Below are 16,899 nucleotides of genomic sequence, written 5' to 3' on the forward strand. Positions count from 1 at the left end.
TGGGATTCGCGAAAAAAGCACAAACTGTATGGACAATTTTCAGTCAATATTTGTTGCACAGCTGATAAGAATTATAAATGAACAGTCAGATTACGTGCAACTATTGCCCCTAATCATTTTACGCAATTACGCAATTAACTCAATTCGACAATTTTGTGCATTAAACCAGCCATCGCACAAAAGCCACTCATGAAAACCCTCACAGGAATCCAAACACAGAATATGTCATTTTGTGTTTTAATCCATTTTAATTTTCATGATTAGGTCATTGTCAGATGTTTGTGTAAGCTACAAAGTCCAAGCTATTTTCTTTATCCATATGTGGTTTTGCATGTTGTCCTCTTGGTGCTCTTTAGTTGTTAATCAATCACAGCCAGTCACTATCAATGAAGATTGAGAGGTCATCGATAGAAACTCTATTTTTCTCCAATCTTTGTTGGGACGGACCGATTTGGCAAGAACTCCAACAGTTGAGCACAATATTCTCTTTATGTTGAGGTGACTCGATATTCTAGATGGATATCTGCAAAAAAACATCTGCAGCTCTTACTTGTTTTTATCTCCAGTTCGTAAATATAATCTTCCAGTGTTATAGCCATATGCTCATAAAGCATTAAACAAGCTGTACATTTATCCTACAACATATCTCCATGCTGCAAGGTGATTGCACACCAGAATCCACACGTCTGTTGTTGAATCATTTACATATGCTACAGGCCTGAGGTGTACGGCTTCATCCGACACCGTCTGTGTGTTATGAGAGCTTGTGGGCACAGCTCCGGCGCTGAGGGAGCCAAACAAGTGACAGCGGCGGCACGAAGCCTCCACATCACTGCTGATGTGGGTGGTGAGTTCGGACAGTTTGGAATTGGAGAGTGACTCCTCCGAACTGTGCCGCCCCGCTGCCGAGTGCCAGCTCAGTGCCGGCCAGAGCCAATCCGGAGGAAAACCGAATTGAGCAGTGAGATGGAGAAAATATTTATAGAGAAACAACTTCTTCCTGTTTCGGATCACCCAGGAAGACATAAATGTCACACTTGTGTCTGGTTGAAGAGACAATCTCGAGCTTTGTGGCAGACGAGTCCAACACTCCACGAGACACAGAAGGAAATAGAAGCTCTTTTCTTTCCTGGATCGTGTCGTTGAAATTTTTTGGTGGAGCCTTTATTTTAATTGCTTCATTGATTTCTTATTGCTTGGTTCTAAAGGCTTCCACAAACAGAGCAAATTTCGGCCGTCTGAGACGTGGGAGACTCGTTCTTAAAATCCGTAATCGCGGCTCAAATCAGTCGGGCTTTGCGCGCAGTTCTGGGACGGCCGAGTTATCGCTCATGAGCCTGATATTTGGGGAGTCAGAGCAGCAGCTGGGATCACGTCAACTGCTGCTGCAACCCGCAGGCCGCACGAAACCGACTCTTTTGTTTACATTGAGTGTGTTTTGTTGGAAAATGAAAGACCACAACAGTGGATGCTAATGTCAAATGCTAGTAGACGCTGATAGATGATAACAAGACTTACTTCGACTTACCTCCCATTGCAACACTACCCTCCAGGTTGTCCGCTCTCTGAGCCACAACCCTCTCTGTTTTCAGGATTGCTTTCCTAACACCTAAATGCCACAATGCTGTGGCTCCGCTCATATGTGTGTTTTGGTACACATGAACGTGATTGTGCTCCTCCCACGAGTCAGCGTGTGCTCGTGGAGTCTGCAGACATGATTATTTACATTTGTCTCATGCAGTGGGAGAGGCTGTGACTACTAAAGATTGTTCAAATGTCACAGTGTGGGAACCTTAAAGAGATTATGACACCAAAACATTTTTGAAAAAAAGAATTTTCATTATAAAACATTTTTGTCATACTGCCATCATCCGCTGGTAAAAAAAAACTATGAAAAACGAGTGAAATTAAATCTGGACTCTCGATATTCTTGATTCTCGCTGCCGATCGAGCTTTCTCAACCTCCTCCATCTTTCTGTGACGTAGGAGGAGTACCAGACTCCAGCAGCCAGGCTCAACACAGCGGCAGGCGCACAGAAAAGTGAAGAAACAGAAATATTTCACACTGTTCAGCCGTAGTTGAATACTTTTTTAAAGAAGAGTATGTTCGAAGAGTGTTCGCGGGAGCGTTGGAGGTCAGACCCAACAGATTTGGGGGGAATATTAACGCTCAACCCAGCAACTACGGCACAGATTCAGACAATCTGAAGACAAGACACAACAACGATCGTCAATTGACATGCTTGAGTTCATATCCGTTACCGTGGGAGACGACAGAATAAAGACTGTGGATCTGATGTGATGTGATAATACGTTCCACTCAACACGTCCTGACTCCACAGTGACTCCACATTTAGCCTCTCGCCTCACAGCCAGAAGGTCCCAGTTAAAAATAAAGAGAAAAAAGTCCTGGTTCAAATCCCGGCAGGAGCCTTTCTGTGTGGACTGTGTATGTTCTCTCCGTGTGTGCAGGTTTCGTCCGGTACTCTGGTTTACTTCCACAGTCTAAACCACCTGCACCGTGACTCCCTGAACTACACCCCCAGCCTCCATCACCTCACCCCATGTCCAAGTCCGGTCCGTTTGGTGAAGAAATTTCCCGTCGGAGGACTAATGAGGGACGAATAATAAATAGTGAACGTCTGCTCCAACGAGCCTACAGCATAGACATGTCTATGTTTTAGATCCTTCTGTGTTGAAAATCATAAAAAAAAAAAAAAAAAAAGATCCACAACATAATATGAAAACGCAGCATTCCCTGCAGGACCGAGAGAAAGCGTTTCTCCCGCGACGAAAATAGTAAATGTGTCAGCATTCCAGGGGGCACCCGATAAAGGCAATTATGCCATACGCTGTTATTTTTGACTGCGAAAAAAAACAAACTGAAATTTTGTTGCGTTTTGGATGTCGGTTTCAACGACAACGGTGCTCGGAGTCTCGGAAAACACAACTTTCTGAAATGTTTGGACTCCGTCTTTTATCACAAAAACACAACCAACAGCACCCACTAGTGGCCATACATGCTACCTACATTGTTTTAAGCATTTCTGCCATTTCCGTGTAAATGGACATAAGTTACAAAATGTTGTGGTGTAAAATACATATTTATGAAAAGAAAACACAAAAACAATGGACTTTCACTTGAAATATTATGTAAACAAGGCCTCAGTGTCTTTCAGACTTTGGGTTTTGTTTGAGTTTCAGAGACTCTGATGCACTCAATCCTCTTTGCTCATCTCACGAGATTGTGTAACCAAACTTAAAGTCATAAACCAGAAGTCGTCACACTCGTTCAGATTTTGAGCCACCTAAACATGGAAAATAACAGTCAGAAACAGCAGCTCCATCAAACCTCTACCACATGTGACTTGAGCCATTCAGCGAGGCATGCAAAATTTGCAAGAAACAAGAAATCGATTCACAAAGTTGCCGCCAACACGTTTAAAGATTTTCTCCAGGGCAGTCTGTTGAGGAGACTGGGTTCGAGGAGGAGAGATCTCAGAGTAGGTGACTCCAACACGAAGCTCGCCTCAAAAGAAGATTGAATGATATATATCACAAATATGATATATTATTTAGTAAACCATTCTAAATTTCCAGCCATACAAAGTTACCCATGTTCCGCCCGCTCCCGAAATACAACACTGTCAACGAACTGTCATTCATCTTCACGATGGTACAAACAAAAACATTTAGGAAGAGAACATACATATGTTACGTGACTGCAGTGCCGTTTCTAGATGTAAATACTTGGTAGGGCAAGATTTTATATTCGGTCTAGTCACACCACTGAATTCCAAAGTAAATTGGGTGCACGAGCTTTTAGCCACAACATTATAACAACCATATAGGCGCTGATCCAGTAAAACTGTTGAGCTATAGAGATAGCTGATCGGGGAAAAAAATTCAATAAAAAAGGAAAATTGTCAATGATATGAATCGAACTAGGTCATCCTGCTTCAAAGGTGGAAGATCAACCACTCAACCACCAGTCAAGCTGCAGATTTCAGGAGATTCTTAGAAACTGTTGGTCACCGTCTCACTCCGTTCACCACTAGTTACCTTCAGTTTCCCACTAAAATAAGAGTTTCAAAGTTGTACTCGTACTTGTAAACAATCGACATAATTCATTTTGATTCTTAACTGTTTGTTAGCTTATCTGCTAACAAGCCCCACTAATGCACCACCAGTGTGGATCAGGAGGAAACAACCTGAAACAGCAAGAGGAGACCAATAACCAGGGAGTACAGTCCTCACACACTAATTATGTGCTCTATAAGAGGAAGTTTTATTCACAGACAAGAAAATATCGTCGATAATCTTAAAGAATTAATAACGTACTTTGCATGCAGTCCTTCCTGATGACACCAGGTGGCGCTCAGCCCCACCTGCCCCTAATGACCAGTTGCCCCTGAATGAATGTAAGTTAATTAAAGATTATGTGTTTGGTATTAACACTGAAAACAATCACATTCACTTGTTCTTTTTGGGAAAGTATTGATATGAACTAACAAACATGAGACGCTCATACAAGACCTCTTGTTTAAGGAGCAACAATCACATGACACATTCTCTGACTACAATTCCTCCACGATCAACTGGTCTATCACCTTTGATGTATTGGGCTTAAGTTGAATTCTAATATTGATTAAGCCAGTGAATAAAATGACTGAAATAAAAAGTTGGATTGACCTTTAATGGATGCGGGATTGCAGTCTTGCGGCAGCATTTTGGACCATTTACAGTCAATACAGAGATGTTTTGCTGAGACAAGAGAATTGGGAGTTATAATAATCCAGGCTTTATAAAACAGAGGCATAGAAACTCATTTTTAGTTTGGGATATTGTGAAGTTTGGAAACGTGACATGAGATTTCAAGTGAGTTTAAAGCACCGTGAGTTTCCACACTGATGTTGAGGACAGAGGACCTGCAAACAAAGACCCATCCATGCTGGAGTAAGACAACAAAAAAATGGGAGTATTTAGGACTTCTGAGGATTACAACATGCTGTGACAAACTGGTGTTTTTATTCTGCTGGACATCGCTGCTTCCTAAATCTGAAACCAATCATCACCTACAACAGGGGTGTCAAACTAATTTTAGTTCAGGGGCCACATGCAGTTTCATCTTGAGTGGGCACGACCAGTAAAAAAGTGGTTAAGTCCTTTTTGATTTCAAATTTAAACTTTTTTTTTTGTATACATAATAGAAATGTCTATATTTTCACAACAGTTACGATGAAAAATGATTACAATGTCAACATAAAACCAATTTCATGCAAATCTTCTGGTGCAAAAGACAGTGAAATGTTCAAAGAAGCTTCTCCGATAGCTGTTGCAATGTGCATGTTTTCCCAAACTCTCCCTGACAGCATGGCTTTGAGGCTAATGCTAGCTCGCTAACAGTCATGGCAGCATCACCGATATCTCAGCTTGGGTCTCAGTTTTGTGTTGTGTCTGCTGCTTTTTAGAAATGTGCTAAAAAATCAATGTTTTCTTTGAAATTTTAACAAGTTTTTTGTAGTTTGGTGGCCAAATTGGAGCTTCCTTTGGACCTGTTTTGGCCCAATGGCTTTATGTTTGACACCCCCGACGGATGACAACATAATGGACAAATATGTAAAGAGTATTTCTTGTATGATGGGATTGTCTGCCAGAAACATTGTATTTTCTTTCCATTGGTTTAAATAATTGGAGAACGTATTTCCACTGAAGTACTAAATAACAGGAAAGATCATCTACAAGCACTAAAGCTTTCTCTCTTTGTTTGGGAAATCAATTTCATCCAGTGTCATTGGATATGTGCTTTAAATAAAACATGGTACGGTAGCGTGGCGAATGAAAAGATTTTATTGATGCTTATGTCTGCAACTTTTAGAGATATCAGCATTCCGCAAGATAAGCCAAACAAAATCAAATTGTAGAGGAGCCTTTTGGACATGAATACGCGTTCACATCTGGACTAGAAGCTGCCGTCTTCCACTAACTGCAAGATTGAAGACAAAAAAAAGATGAGTAAAAAGCTATTTATGGTCTCCAGACATGGATGGCTTGCATGTCCCGAAAGACAGATTTTGAGTCTGATCAGACAATGCATCACAGTCTTTGCACTACTTTTTTTTTTCCAGCTGAAATTATGCAGATCTGCTGATGAGACAATTATCACCCCAACTAAGAGGGTTGATTGACCTTCCTGGAATAAAAAAGGACCTCCAATTAGTTTTCTTTTGACTCAAGACGGGTGAAGGTTTGGCTCCACATTAAACAGAAATGTTTTTTTGTGTTTTAACTTCCATGCTTGGTTTAAATGGATGAAGCGGCTAATTGTGCTTTGATACAATGACTACAGAATCTCATTTATCCAAACGGCAGACATCTGAAATGGTCGGATAAACAAACAAAGCCCTTCTGGAATACGTAATTATTACATCTGAGAAACACATGACATTTTCAATACCTGCACTTTGCAACATCTGCACTTCACACTGTATGAACACAGTGTTGGTAACAATTCATTTAGGACGCCTTTGAAGAGGGAAAAAAAAATTCGTTTTTAGGACTTCGAAGTTAGTTTTGACAATGACGACTTCATTTAATAAACTTTCACTGTGGAATTGGGAGAATAACAGCCTTGTTATATAAGTAATTCAAAGTATTAATGCAACACAAATATAAACACTGTGGCACCGAAAATCCCTCAAATTGTCTTTGTAAGTGCTCTCAAGAGGATTTAGGCACCATGAAGGTGCCCTTCAGCAAGACACTCGCAGACTGCAGCTCGCTCGTCTCAATGTATTTTTAGCTTTGGAATATTCAAGTTTATCTACCTAAAACTGCCGAGAGAATCTAAGAGGAAACGCAACTGCCTTCTAAATTCTCAGACGACTTATTCAACAGATTTGAATGTCTATTTCCTAATTTGTTAAGAATTCAGTGTCTATTTCGTAATTTGTTAAGAAGGACGGTGGAATTTACAGGAGGAAAAAATGAAAAGGGAAATCAAGACAAAAACAGCACAGTGGATGGAATAGCTGAAAATTAACTTGATAGTGTTGTTGGATTGTGTTTCAAGACTTTAAGTCATTAGAAAAAACGTCAAATGTCATTTTGGATGTTCAGATTTGTTATAGGGTACAAACAACCTTGAGGCAGAACTTCCAGAGTAAAGTGAATACGTATACTCCACACACTGCCCTATGCGTGCTGTAGATGCAGTAGTTTATCTCAGCCTTTATACTCAGGTCTCGGCTTCATGAAATAAAAGCACCAACTGGTGTTGTGGAGTCATATTATTGCAGACCCTAATCAATATTTGTAGCAGAATTCATTTAGATCAATTCAAAAGGATCATGTTTGAACCTTGAAAGGACTATTTTCTTGTATTTAACCTCTATATGTATTATCACATCATACCATAATTATGCAAATCAGTTCCAGAACTTTCCCCAAGGCCAGTTTGCTCCTCTGGGTGTCGTGCTGCAGGCCTCACATGTACAGTAATGACACATTCTCACTGTGACGCTGCTGCTGGCGCGGAGGAGATTTACTGTTTCGGGTACAAACTTCTGTATTAACTTGGCTGCCACATTACAGGACACCAGATTCAACTCCAGCAGAAATGAGCATTTTCACAGGTCCAGCTTTCTGTGTTGCACAAACCCGTTTGGGCATTGAGGTTTTTAACAGCAATTTGCTAACACACAGAGAAATGGAGTAAATTTAACCTCAGGTATTTGCTGCTGACCTGGCAACTTCACTCTAACTCTACCAAAGGCTTCCTGTTTTTAAGAGTCACAATCTGACTTCTTTTCACTGACCCCACCATTTATACACTAACCTTCCGTTCCCGCGAGGCTCCTGCCTCGTCTGTATTGCGATGCCCGAGGTAAAGCCGAGAATTCAATAGCAAATTGAAAAGCTGTAGCTGTGACAAAGTGTTTTACTTTGTACAAACTCAAGGAAACCTGGACCGACCCCAATAGACTCGGTTTGAAAAATACTACTCAGATGCTAAAGAAGCTATTTGGTAGTGAAATTCTGGTACTTTTTCATACTTGCACAAGTAATTCCTGGTTTAAACCTGCTGTCCGGCAAAGCCTTTTAGAGACTTGCCATGTTCTCTGTGCTTGCATTGGTTTTCCTCTGCTGTCAGTTCTAATTTGTGCTAGTTGGGTTTGTGGTGACTTGCAATTGACTGAAACTTAGTGTGGTTGTCTGCTACTGTTTTAGCATTCAAGGTGTCCCCTACCTTTCGATTTGTGTTGGCTCAAAGCCTGCAGCTTCTAACTACAAAATAAAAAACAGTGTAGAATTTAGTTGGATGTATGAATAACATGAATAAGGGGTGTCAAACACCCCTGGACCAAAACCAGCCCGCAAGAGGATCTAATCCGACCCATCCACCAAGGAATGGGTAAAAAGTTCAAAGATGTATTTTTTTGAAGAGTAGTGGACACAAAACAACACTGAGACCCAAGCTGAGGTATCGGTGATGCTGCCATGGAAAGTAACTATCTCACTACGAAGACATTAACCTCAGGTCCCATTTCCACAAGAACATTTAAAGTGAAAATGCTTGGTTTTTGTGTTTTGAAAGCGATGTCCGCTTACACGGAAATGACAAACAATGAAAACAATGTAGTTAGCATGCCAGGCCACTAGTGGGTGCTGCTGGTTGTTTTTGTAATGAAACCACACACATATGTGCACACAGGGCAAAACGCTATAAACATTAACAATGGCGAGCACATGAACATAAGGACAGATGACCAAGTTGGATTGTTATTACTGTGACTGTCGACTATAAAACTACCAAGTCTCAATAGAAGAAGGACTGGGAGTCATGACACACTTGGAAGTGTGTCATGGCATGTGCCGAAGAATTATTTACAATTATTTACAGGGGCCATACAGCCATTGTCCTCCATTTACACACTGACTGTGTTTTCGAAAAGTTCTAATTTGGAAGCTGTTCTCAAAAAGTTGCCTATTCATTGTCTTCAAGCAGTCTTGTCGTGCGAATGGAAATGCAAAATCAGCAAAAGTTTTTGCGTTTTCACTTGAAGATTTTGTGCAAACTCACCCTGACGCCAGGCTGTCAGGGTGAGTTTGTAAAAACTTGAGTAACTAAGTAATTTTTGGTATTGTGTGTTTTGTGAAAATATAGACATTTTCATCAGATATACTCGACAACAAAGAAAATAAAGTTTAAATGTGAAGGACACATATAGCATGTTGCACTGCTCGAATAAGCAGTCAAACTAATGAGAGGCATCGGGCAAACTCTGCTGGTCCAAATGTCTCGGGTGATTAAGTTGCTGCTGTTGTTGACGTCACATAATACTCACCTGGTTGTATCGGGGAGCTTTGCAGACTAGATATTAGTATTGTTGCATCCCTTTCTGATGGAATTAAACAAGATTAATGAAACTCAGCAACACAGAATCATCAAGTGATTTACTTAATATCATGATGTCTTATGTGAATGTGATGGCAAAATGAAAGCAGAAGCTGGAGGTGAGGTATTCTGATGGGGACCTCTCAAGTGGCTCTGGCTAAAAACACAGCAAAACCTCATTTTACCAGTGCAGATAGACAATTCGCTGAATAAAATCACATGAATCAGAGGTTTGGACAAAATCTTCAGAGTAGGTACAGTTAAAAGTCTAAAAGTCTCAATCTTGAGCCAAGTTCAATCCTTTTATTTTTTTTAGGTCCCACCAGATCTACAAGGGGCATTATACAGATGTTTCCACAGACAGCAATCCCCGAGACGATTCAGTAGAACTTTGTGTCAAATCGGTTGAGTGCGCCCTAAACTTCCTGTACTGCCTGAAGAGATATAGTACAACAGTAAGCCACTCAGGGAAAATACCACCTCTGCTGCCAGCGGAAAATTCAAAAAGAAGTGTTGCATTTCATATTTTCACGAGTTGATTGCTCTATTGTAGTTGTTTCAGGAATATCAGAAAAATACCCGCGGATTGATGGGAATTGCCAAACGGAACACGGTGTAACCAAAGCAAACATCGTTAACTTTCTACTCTACCTTTCTATTCTCCCATTTCCCCGTTTTCACTCAAAATAATTGCTCCACTTTTGAGCTCATTAACTCGGCCCACTCGGCTCCGGGAAGCACAGACTTAGAAGGGAAAGAAAAAAAAGGCCTTTCATTTGAGATGTTGTGTGTTCTTGCTATTGTGAAACTCTCCCTGTAAAGCAAATCGGGATATAATGCCACATGATTGCGCGGTGGCTCGCAGGGCACCGTGCGTGCTAAAGTAACAAAACTGTTTTCCTGGCATGAAGTTGAAAGTTGTTGCCGCAGGAAGACAATTAAGGAAAATGTTCCCAAATTGGAAACTGTTGAAGATAACCCCGTTTGCCCGTGTGACTTCCATCCCTGCTAAAACCTTGAGACGGAGTCGATCAATCACCGGAAGGCAGCGCGCGATGTTTCAGGTATATTTGTAGCAAGTCTTTCTGAGTCATCCCAGACGCTCCATTCAGTCCTTTAATCTGGATTCAGACAAAGAAAGCAACAATGCCTGGTGGGGAGCGTGGGCTTATCGAGTGCTTTTATTGTGCTAAATCAGGGAGGAAAGATGTTTCTCACACAACAGCCACACCCAGTGGAGCAACAATGCACCTCGAAAAAAAAAAAAATCCGGCTATTGTGAAAAACCAAACAAAACAGCCGCGTGTGTGTTATCAGAGAATCTCACAGAATTGGTTTTTATCCTGAGATTGCCTGGGCAGAAGAAGCTGTTCGGAGGTCTTATATAAGTACATTTAATAATGCAGCAGTCCCAAAGCTCAGATCAGCATCCACACCCGCTTGAAAAGCCGGTTGCTGTGTGCTGTTGCTCTTATTAAGCACTCAATTAAAGGCATTCCCAAGGAGCGGGAGCGCGCAACAATGTTTGAATTAGGAAACATCGCTCTGTGAAGACGCACCCCAAAGGAGCGCAGCGCATCGAAAGCAAAGGCCTGGAAGTGACGGAGCGTCATAAAGCATCACCGAAGCAGGGAAGCGACTCTAATATCATCGGATTACAAATAGGGCATTTGCAAGAAACCAATGAGACTCGCTAAACAGAGCTGGGGATGGAGCTGTCTCTTTGAGCCATACATTCAAATATTAAGAATGAACATGGGGCGAGGTAAACAATACCAAAGAGCTCCGCTGTTACCCTCCATTCCCGGCAGATCCCGACACGCACCGGTGCGCGCACAATTTGCTTTTGATGGTTATGGCAGGGGCGGGTTTTTGTGTAAATTACACGTGCCTGTGACCTTGCTTTAACAGAATCAAACGACAGTCGGGTGGAAGACGTCGCACGACACCCGGATGAGATGAAAGATGTTGCCGCGGTGAAATCTGGCGCGTGCCACACAGGCTTCCTTCTGAGAAGCTTTCTGTCCCACTAATTGTGTTGTTTTAGCAGATGCAGTCAAAAGCTGTTTCTACTCTCACTTTTCTTCCGTGTTGATGCATTAAACCTCAAGTCGCTTTCAATCGGCAAAAGCTAAATTCATCTCTTCATGCCCGTGGCGTGCCGACACTCCTGGAATACAGCCTAATCACAGCCATCTTTTTTTTTTTGGGGGGGGGGAGAATCTGGCTGAGGAATAAACATGTAATTTTCCAGTATGCTACTTGACAGGTGACGTTACTTCACCACAAGCAGCTCAGCTTGTCAAACAACTCCATTATGCCAGATTCTGAATACTAATGCACGGTGTACATAAAAGCCACATGCCGCACTTGGTAAAGTGGCATCAGAGGCTCGCAGCTTCCTCATCCATTACGGTGTGGTGGAAAATCTCCCGGCCCTGTTTACTTTGAAAATGCAGCAGAGTGAGGCATAGAAAAAAAAAGCAAGAAAAAAAAAAAAAAGCAGTCGTGCCAAACACCTGACATCAGGTATTTGTATTTATTTGCTGCTTGTAAACCTGTAAAGTGTGATTTTAACCTGATCAGTGAGACGGCTGCGAATATACACCCCTGTCAGCTATCACACTGGCTATTAGAGTGTCTGTGTGACGAGAAGCGCCGTGTGGGTCGCGTGAGGGAACTGATAGGCAGTCAACAAAATATAGTGCTGCAGAAAGGAGTACTGAAACCTGGAAATATGCTCGCACTTAAGCAGGTATTTCAGCTTGGTTCCATCCTTTTATCCATCTTCATTCCCGCTGAGACCACACGGGGTCACGGTGGCACTATAGAGAGCAATGAAGCCCAGACATCTCTGTCGTCCACAACTTCCTCCAGCTCGTCTGGGTTGACCCAGGCCGCTCCAAGTCCAAACCAGAGAGCTCATTTTACCAGCAAGTTCTAGGCCAACTCTGAGGTCTCCTCCTCCTAATCCGACGTGCCTGGTGAACCTCTAATCGAGGAGTGTTAAATAAGGCCCCACCGATTAATCAGCCGGTTGATTGAATTGGATGTTTGTTACGGTTACGAGTATAAAATCCCCTTTGTTTGATAAAGATCCACATCAGGGGTGTCACACACATTTTAGTTCAGGGGCCCAATTTCATTTTCCGTGGGCTTGAACAGTAAAATACAGCCATGGCATCCTACAACCTTAAATGTTAATGTTTTTCTTTGTTGTGGCACAGGGTATACGTGATGGAAATGTTCATATTTTCCACAAATACAAATAATTACTACCAAAAATGACTACAATTTCAATATAAAGCCCATTTTTATTTTAATAAACCTTCTGGTGCAAAACACAGTGAAATGTCCAAGCTGCATTATGGGTGTTTTTACAAACTTACCCTGACAGCATGGCTAAGATGCAATTTTGACAGCATCCCCAATATCTCAACTCGGGTCTCAGTCTACTACACATCTACTACGATTAAGAAATCTTTTTAAAGAAAATCTATGATTTCTTAGATGTTTTGACAATTTTCTTGGTGGTTTGGCCGGTTTTTGGCCCACGGGTCTTATGTTTCATAAGATAAGATAATTCTCCACATTTCAAATCAGCCAACATGAGCCAGAACATTTGAGCAATGGTCAGCAAAGAGTCAAATGGTGCGTTGGTTTCCAAAACAAATCTTTTTATCGCCACTGCTTTGCTCTCGAAGAGTTGTTATTAAAAAGATGAAGAAAAAAACGAATTACTGACGGCAGGTCATATTTGGGGTCCACGTGAGTCATCAGGAGCATTAATGAACTCAAGAAGCCAGATTGTTTCCGTCAATGACAGCAAGCGGAGGCAGAGAGATCGTTAAAAGCGACACTCCCAGCTCCCAGCATGCCTCCGGGTACCGTTTAACCAGCTGACAGGGTTTTTGGTGGGACCTCGGTCTGATGACTGACGTAAAGCACCCGTGTGGCTGTAATGCCAGCGCTCTCAAGATATCCTGTAACCAAACAAGTCAATGTGAAGTGTAAAGGCATCACTGAGAGATCGCTGCTGCATAGCTCGCTCACTTTGTACAGAAGAGCACACACACACACACACACACACACACACACACACACACACACACACACACACACACACACACACACACACACACACACACACACATACACACACACACACACACACACACACACACACACACACACACACACACACACACACACACACACACACACACACAAACACACACACATTCCCTTCATCTTCCATTCCTTGAGCAAAGCTTTCCTCAAGAGACATGAAATAAAAATGACCTCCGCGACACATTTCTTCGATACTTCCCGGGGAAACGACGTGATGAAACTTTCATGCTCGTGCCTCTAAATGCACCTTATCCCGGGGTATTTTTAATGTCACTTCTGCTGCTCCTGTCACTCCTGACAGGCTCGTTGGCCTCCGACGACGCGACCGACCATTAAAGGCCTTCTTTGTTTTTTTATTTACTATTTTTTTCTACCTGTGTCCGGGCCGCCGGTAGAAGCAGCCTCTACTGGATCTACAGCTGAAAACTACATGAAAATACATAACCAGAGCAATTAGCAATCAACCGGCAGGCAGGTAATTGTTCTGCAGTTTGCCTGTGCGCTGTCGGGACTGTGCCTCGCTATGTGGAAAGTTTTCCTTTGATAGTTAAATGAGATGCACAATCCACCCGCCACTCTCCAGTAGTGATGTGCGATTTCCTCTGATCTCCTTACAAATACGACAACAGTTAAAGCAATAGCTGGTATCGCCGATACCAATATTGATACTTTGTACTAGGGCTGTCAAAACTGATGTGGGTTAATCCATCATCATGATTGATATGATTTAAAAAGGTTACCAATCAAGCAGATCTACAGACGCACATCCACAGACAGGCAGTTGTTCCGGTGTTGACGAGACGCTAAACAGCAATTTTTTTTCCCTCTAAATGGGAAAGTTGAGGACAAAAAAAAAGCCCAAGATTGGAACAGTCGAAATAAAAGTGTTATGCACACTCTTCAGGACGGAGTTTTCTTTTCAAAGCACTTTCAGCTTAAAATACCACATTACACGCGACGCATACATTAGTTGGGGATTCTGCTGACTGTGTTCAGTTGCAGCAACGTTATAAACAACAATCGGTCAGCTCTCCTCTCGGACAAGTTAGTTTGTCTTAGTAGCTCCTGAAAAAGGAGGAACAGGAACATTAATTTGGATAAACGTTTGTTTTGAAAAAGAGCACTGTTTAATACATTTGTTTAAGTACATATATTTTCTCTTCTTTCTTGAGTCTGTTTCCTCATGTGAAATGTAACTTGATTTATATAGATAAAAAAATTAATGACTCAATTGTGATTAATTCACAGGGTGATTAATATGATTAAAATGTTTAATCATTTGACAGCAATCATTTTTACAGAAGCCTACTTGTGGAGGTAATCCTACACCCATAAGGTAAAAGTACACAAGTATACAAAGCAACAATGCTTTTTCCTACTAGCTCTCACTCACAACATTACTTTTTTAGCAGTCAGCCATCATCTGAACTTATCTGCCAGTCTTCAGTGTAAACATGTGGGAATTGTTGGCCAACATGCAAGAAAGTAGACATCATTTAATATGTTTGTTTGTTGTTTTTTTTTAAAAGAACATTTACCAGAAAATTGTAATGACACCTCTAATGGTTAATGGTAAATGGATTTTAACAATGTTCACATTTCAAGACACTTTCTGTTCTCTAGTTTGGATTAGATCTATAGTTGACTGATAAATGATTCCCAATCAGTTTCTTTTTTTTTAGTCAGGGTTAACCTTTCAAAGTGAGATGACCAGTTGTGGAGCCAGATGAAATCTGTGCTGTTAGAAAAGCACGTGGTGGTTGCTCAGACCTGATGCTGAATGAACAACATCATCAACAGATTGATGCTCTGGTACAGCACATGGTCCTCATTTGATATTACAGCCATGCTCACACACTGTTTCACGCTTCCGAAGTTCTCATTTGAGTGAGCATTTTGGTGCTGAAGCTGCACAGATGCTCAGATCTATTAAAGCTTTATTTTATTTCCCTGCCATTTGCTCACCAGCACAGGACAGATTATGATGTGATTATCACCATTTTGGACGGCCACCATTAAACAGAAAATCTGATTAAATACTAAACTTTTTGCATTCTGGTGCTGATTTACATTAATGTAACATGTGCAAGCGTTGCAAGTCAAGTTTTTTTTTTTTTTTTTTTTTTTTATCATTTCTTAAAAATAAAATTGCCTCTAAATCCCGACGCACGTTGGATCTAGACGCTGGTCAGAGGAGGAAGACGTAGCGGTGGCTGTAATCAGAAGACAGAAATCCTGCAGGGATTATTGCCGAAAAAGAAGGGAGGGTCGACGCTTTTGGGAGGATTACGGAGCATCTGCACTGATCGGCGCGGCTGCGCTCGCAAAGCGCGCACGCAGATTACACCTCGCTTCAACCATGATAGTCCCACAACAAAGTAGACACAGGCAAATGAGATCAGCCGAGGGTGAAATTCAGAGAAGGCAATCCTGCCTGCATATGGGCTTCTATACAGCCCCCGGAGGCGGCAGGGATTTAATGTAATCTTGGAGGGGCGGTGGAAGGAATTAAAAAAAGAAAGAAAGTTGGAGCGGATGCTGGGATCTATGTGTTCCTGAGCTGTCAGTCAAACTGATTCAACTTGGGAGCGGCTGAACTTACAATGCGGATGATAATATTACTAATAAATAATAATAATTGTGACAATCTCACCTGGTTTTTTTTGGGAGGGGGGCGGGTGATCTCACAGCCGCAGATTAATCCAAAGAGTGCGCACAGACATCACTGTGGGAGTCCACGGACAAAAAAAAAATCCCCAAATAGAAGGAACAAAAAGAAGAAAGGAAAATAGAGAGAGGCAGACAGAGAGATGCAGCTCCTTTATTCAGGGCTACATTCAGCCGAGCTGCCGCGCCGCGCTGCTTCTGCTCTGCTCTGCTCTGCGCGACACCACTACTGTATCCCCATCCCTGCCTCCCTCCCTCTCTCTCTCTCTCTCTCTCTCTCTCTCTCTCTCTCTCTCTCTCTCTCTCTCTCTCTCTCTCTCTCTCTCTCTCTCTCTCACTCTCTCTCCCTCTCTCTCTCTCTCTCAGTGTCAGTGGCACAAGTAGCTGACGGCGTGGTGTCTCGCAGCTTGCATATTGGAAAGTGAAGCCTCTGCGTGCGCGCGTTTTTGCGCTCACTCCGATGCGTCAAGCCTCCTCCTCCCTTCTTCAAACCGTCCGGGACGCACGCACCGGCACGCACACAGGCGGGGAGGGAGAGAAAAAAGAAGAAAAAAAAAGTCAAAGAGAGAGAAGAAAGCTCTCCCTTCTTTCTCTCCTGTCTGTCTTCTTTTTCCTCCCCTCCCAGCCAGCAGCCTCCTCACTGCTCCGTTCATTCAAGCGGAACAGACTCCCCTCCTCCTCTTCCTCCTCCTCCTCCTCCTGTT

General features: G+C 42.2%; 1 protein-coding gene across 1 annotated transcript in view; it reads right to left on the minus strand.

Annotated features, from left to right (window-relative positions):
- cntn4 (contactin 4) overlaps positions 1-16,443 on the minus strand; it is a 261,996-nt gene extending 245,553 nt beyond the window's left edge. Inside the window, exon 1 of the mRNA XM_080460691.1 lies at positions 16,182-16,443. The gene's annotated coding sequence lies outside the window, so the exon portion shown is untranslated. The remainder of the gene's footprint in view (positions 1-16,181) is intronic.
- Between the last annotated feature and the right edge of the window lie 456 nt (positions 16,444-16,899).

The sequence above is a fragment of the Lipophrys pholis genome (genome assembly GCF_963383615.2).
Source record: "Lipophrys pholis genome assembly, chromosome: 4".
NCBI lineage: Eukaryota > Metazoa > Chordata > Actinopteri > Blenniiformes > Blenniidae > Lipophrys > Lipophrys pholis.